Raw genomic sequence first — 6,000 nt, forward strand, 5'->3', positions numbered from 1 at the left:
CACATAATCGGTTGCGTATTCTTTTCATTTTTTGCCCTTGCGCATTCCATTGTACTGACAGCGTGCAAGCTGCACGTCCATTTCTTGCTAGTCACGTCCATTCAGGGACGACAGGTGTCACACCCTGACACATAATCGGTTGCGTATTCTTTTCATTTTTTGCCCTTGCGCATTCCATTGCACTGACAGCGTGCAAGCTGCACGGCCATTTCTTGCTAGTCACGTCCATTCAGGGACGACAGGTGTCACACCCTGACACATAATCGGTTGCGTATTCTTTTCATTTTTTGCCCTTGCGCATTCCATTGCACTGACAGCGTGCAAGCTGCACGTCCATTTCTTGCTAGTCACGTCCATTCAGGGACGACAGGTGTCACACCCTGACACATAATCGGTTGCGTATTCTTTTCATTTTTTGCCCTTGCGCATTCCATTGTACTGACAGCGTGCAAGCTGCACGTCCATTTCTTGCTAGTCACGTCCATTCAGGGACGACAGGTGTCACACCCTGACACATAATCGGTTGCGTATTCTTTTCATTTTTTGCCCTTGCGCATTCCATTGTACTGACAGCGTGCAAGCTGCACGTCCATTTCTTGCTAGTCACGTCCATTCAGGGACGACAGGTGTCACACCCTGACACATAATCGGTTGCGTATTCTTTTCATTTTTTGCCCTTGCGCATTCCATTGTACTGACAGCGTGCAAGCTGCACGTCCATTTCTTGCTAGTCACGTCCATTCAGGGACGACAGGTGTCACACCCTGACACATAATCGGTTGCGTATTCTTTTCATTTTTTGCCCTTGCGCATTCCATTGTACTGACAGCGTGCAAGCTGCACGTCCATTTCTTGCTAGTCACGTCCATTCAGGGACGACAGGTGTCACACCCTGACACATAATCGGTTGCGTATTCTTTTCATTTTTTGCCCTTGCGCATTCCATTGCACTGACAGCGTGCAAGCTGCACGTCCATTTCTTGCTAGTCACGTCCATTCAGGGACGACAGGTGTCACACCCTGACACATAATCGGTTGCGTATTCTTTTCATTTTTTGCCCTTGCGCATTCCATTGCACTGACAGCGTGCAAGCTGCACGTCCATTTCTTGCTAGTCACGTCCATTCAGGGACGACAGGTGTCACACCCTGACACATAATCGGTTGCGTATTCTTTTCATTTTTTGCCCTTGCGCATTCCATTGTACTGACAGCGTGCAAGCTGCACGTCCATTTCTTGCTAGTCACGTCCATTCAGGGACGACAGGTGTCACACCCTGACACATAATCGGTTGCGTATTCTTTTCATTTTTTGCCCTTGCGCATTCCATTGCACTGACAGCGTGCAAGCTGCACGGCCATTTCTTGCTAGTCACGTCCATTCAGGGACGACAGGTGTCACACCCTGACACATAATCGGTTGCGTATTCTTTTCATTTTTTGCCCTTGCGCATTCCATTGCACTGACAGCGTGCAAGCTGCACGTCCATTTCTTGCTAGTCACGTCCATTCAGGGACGACAGGTGTCACACCCTGACACATAATCGGTTGCGTATTCTTTTCATTTTTTGCCCTTGCGCATTCCATTGTACTGACAGCGTGCAAGCTGCACGTCCATTTCTTGCTAGTCACGTCCATTCAGGGACGACAGGTGTCACACCCTGACACATAATCGGTTGCGTATTCTTTTCATTTTTTGCCCTTGCGCATTCCATTGCACTGACAGCGTGCAAGCTGCACGGCCATTTCTTGCTAGTCACGTCCATTCAGGGACGACAGGTGTCACACCCTGACACATAATCGGTTGCGTATTCTTTTCATTTTTTGCCCTTGCGCATTCCATTGTACTGACAGCGTGCAAGCTGCACGTCCATTTCTTGCTAGTCACGTCCATTCAGGGACGACAGGTGTCACACCCTGACACATAATCGGTTGCGTATTCTTTTCATTTTTTGCCCTTGCGCATTCCATTGCACTGACAGCGTGCAAGCTGCACGTCCATTTCTTGCTAGTCACGTCCATTCAGGGACGACAGGTGTCACACCCTGACACATAATCGGTTGCGTATTCTTTTCATTTTTTGCCCTTGCGCATTCCATTGCACTGACAGCGTGCAAGCTGCACGTCCATTTCTTGCTAGTCACGTCCATTCAGGGACGACAGGTGTCACACCCTGACACATAATCGGTTGCGTATTCTTTTCATTTTTTGCCCTTGCGCATTCCATTGCACTGAGAGCGTGCAAGCTGCACGGCCATTTCTTGCTAGTCACGTCCATTCAGGGACGACAGGTGTCACACCCTGACACATAATCGGTTGCGTATTCTTTTCATTTTTTGCCCTTGCGCATTCCATTGCACTGACAGCGTGCAAGCTGCACGGCCATTTCTTGCTAGTCACAGCTATTTAAAGTCGGCGAGTTCATCACCCTAATGTGCACCATGTTTTCAGCTTTGCAATTTGTTTTCATCGTTTTTTCTCTACTTACAGCGTGCCATATGGCTGCCTATTTATGAAGCACAACTTATTTCTCCAAAGTAAGCTTTGTCTGATTGGTGCAATTGATATTTTTGTGCGTGCCAAAGGCATACCTGGCGCAAGAAGACAGAGCATTACTGTAGAGGGCTGCAGACTTAGTTGCATCATGTGGGAATTTCTCACGTTCAGTGAAATCTTGCACACACTACCATTATAACTTTTTGTTTCCGTCACCAAAGCATGTACTCTGGCCACAAAGTGAGCTCAGACAACCTTGCAAGGCACTAAATCGCCATAGTGGTATGTGTTGAGGTTGTGGTCGATGATTTATGTCCGTGCACGCCTTAAGCCAGCTCAAAATGCGCAGAATGGAGGAAGGACTGTGTAACAATGTGCGCATACCACTGGTGACTTCAAGAAAGACACAGGTTTTGTTGGTTTCTTGGAAACCACCAATCGCAGCTGTGGGAGTACATTTCTTTTCGTTTTTTCTCCTACATTTTGCTGCTTTGCGGTGGCTCTCGCAAAATAGTTTGGTTTGCCTGCGGTGTCTTCTTTTTTCACCATGGCAACTCCGACCTATGTTTGTGGCTGCAGTATGCCCTTGTGGTCACTTAATGTGTCATTCTGCCTGTTTACTTTGCTAATTTTTCAGTTGTTCATTATTGCTGCAAATGGACTTTGTTTTGAGCTGTTCACGCATGGTGCACATATCGAAAGGTATGTAGTTTCATTTGCTTTACCGTTTGAACTTCATCCATGCATTTGCAAACCGGTGGTCTAGTCCAGCCATGCTGATCTATTGCCACTAGTTGGGAAATGGAATCCAATGCTCGTGTTATTGCTCTGTGCTGTTACGGCAAGCAACGACTCGTTCTTATATATATGGTCTAGTACCTTTTTTGTGGTTAGCTGTATTCTCTGTTGACTTTATGTGTGTCTTCTCTGGGATGCTATTAATCTAGTCGTTCAGGTACACGCGAGGGATAGAGGCCAGTCTGCATTGGTGTTGTTATGGCTACTACACGGTGGGTACGGTTCAGCAATGACCGCTCTAAGTGGTGGTGCATCAACGGGTTTTTTAAGCCACCATGTGTATTTAACACCCACAGTCGGTGTACAAGGTGATGGTGTTCCACATTTTGCAAGCGTCTGTGAAATTGGCGGCACCATTACTGACGCCACCTGTGTTTTCCTGCGAGTACCCCATGCGTGCAGCAATTGATTCATATTAGAAAAAGGAGGTGAGGGCTGCGGTGACCCAATGTTCACCATAACGGCATGCTTTGGAATGTAGCATCCCGAATAGGTGGCCAAAACTACTTATTGTACTCGCACCCACCGCAGTGGCTAAGGCGTTGTGCTGCTGAGCACGAGGTCGCGGGTTCATTTTCCCTCCGCGGCGGCCGCTTTTCTGATGGGGGTGAAAAGCAAAAATGCCCGTGTGTACGAGATTTCGGCGCACATCAAAGATCCCCAGGTGGTCACAATTAATCCGGAGCCCTCCACTACGGCGCGCCTCATCGCCCGCATTGCGTCGGCGCGTTAAACCCTACAATCAATCAAATCATTGTGCCCGCTTATCTACAGGTACTGGTTGACATCGCACGCGCTCAGAGCGGAGCAGTAAGCATAAGCTCTGGTGTTCTGACGAAGTGATACATGCTTAGAGAGTTGTACACGCCTGCACTGGGGCATCGTACAGCCCTTCAAAAAACAGTAATGTATGCTAATTCTCATGATATTTTGTAGTTTCCGAAGACAAAACTTCCATGCGAAGCATGTAAAAACTTTTGCTGCCGTCGTTCCACGGAGTAAACTTCAACTGAACTTTTTTTTTCATGCACCAAGGGTTCTGGGTCCTTGTCAATTGTAGGATGCATTTGTGCCGTCTTTTTACATGGCTACCTATATGCAAATGCTCATAACTTAGATTCAATATGCCTTGCCGCCACAATAGCTCCAGCACGTTGCATCGGTGTGCTTGTGTATATTATTCCATGTTAGTGTGCAACGTTACGCTAATTACCTCATGCACAGAACCATATTGTGTGCTTCGCATACTTGGAAAGGATATGGTGGTCCTTGCAATGTGTACGCGTCTCAGGGCGGACAATGTATGTATTTTTGTACAGCCAAAAAACATTGCTCCGACAGGCGCAGATTACCTTCTCACAGGCATCCATTACACTAATTGAGATACTATTGCCAAGTGAATTCATTCTTGTGGCATAAACTTTTTTCAAGATTACATGTTTACTCTGCCAGCAGTGCCTTATACTGAGGTGTGTGTGCATGACTTGTCACAGCGGTGCCATGTGAATGGTTGCACTCTTTATTACATTTTTGCTCTACAAATTCACTCAGTGCAAGTCTCTTGCAATGCGCGTAAAATATTTATTAAGCTGATGAAAAACAGACAAAATAAACCCTTTTATACACATTGAGCATGTCATCTCCAGGCAGTCTTTTTACAAACATATATTATCCAAGGCACACACAGCCAACAGGCAGGTGAAAGTAAAACAATGTATAAAATATATGCCAACCACTCATGCCATGTGCGTAACCATGAAATGGACATAAACACGAACGAGCTATTCTGTTGCTTCTGGACTTGCATACCATTTATCTTTCCGTGGTTTCATTAATCGACCTTGGTTCTTGCTATGGGAAATGGGTGGGCACATATTTAGTGCGACCCAACCTTTTTCCCTTAAAAAGTAAAAGTTAGTGTTAGGCATTGAGTAATCACATCCCCGAAACATGCTTTGCTGCGGCGTATATATGCGAACTGAAGCCACATTCGTTGTGCGCGCTGCAAGGCGCAACCAACCTCTCCCTGTGCCAGTATCACGTCTAAGCAAGGTGACAACACTAGTCACTTGTGTCTGGCGTGTTTGGTGGTAACAGTGGTGATATACTGCTGCCGCCGCCGTAACAGTGTCCCAGAATTGCGCAGAACCACCTCTCCGGAACGCTCTTGTTGGTGTTTGAGGACGTTACCAAGATGCAGCTGTTTCTTGAAGTGCATAAATGTGCTGCTTGCTTCAAGACGTGACCATAAGTTCTTTAGGCCGCGGAAAGGCAAAGAGAAGCGAAAGAGAACCGACACACTGCATGAGCCCCTATCGCCACTAGTGCTCATCCCGCAAAGGCTGCGGAGAAGCGGCGGCAGGCGGCGCAGCGAGTGCAAGCTCAAGGCGTATACATCAGTACCTCCGTTGTTGAAGATATTCGTTGTGATGCATAGAAATGGCGATACCTTATTATGTGTTTGCATAGTACTGAAGCAACGGTAACACAGTGCTTCATAGTCTAAAGCATAAAACAATGGTGGCAACAAGAGCAAGTACTATTTGCATGGTTTCATACAATAAAAAATAAAGCTGCACTGAGTGACTACAATGTCCGCAAAGGCTTTGCACTGGTTGGGTTACAGCAATACATTGGAGGTGTTATAACTATGCTACTCCACAGTTACACCTGATCACATTCATGCGCTTCCATTATGCACACAGTG

Source organism: Haemaphysalis longicornis, unplaced genomic scaffold (assembly GCF_048455015.1).
Source record: "Haemaphysalis longicornis isolate Haplotype H1 unplaced genomic scaffold, Haemaphysalis longicornis Haplotype H1 scaffold_328, whole genome shotgun sequence".
Classification (NCBI taxonomy): Eukaryota; Metazoa; Arthropoda; class Arachnida; order Ixodida; family Ixodidae; genus Haemaphysalis; species Haemaphysalis longicornis.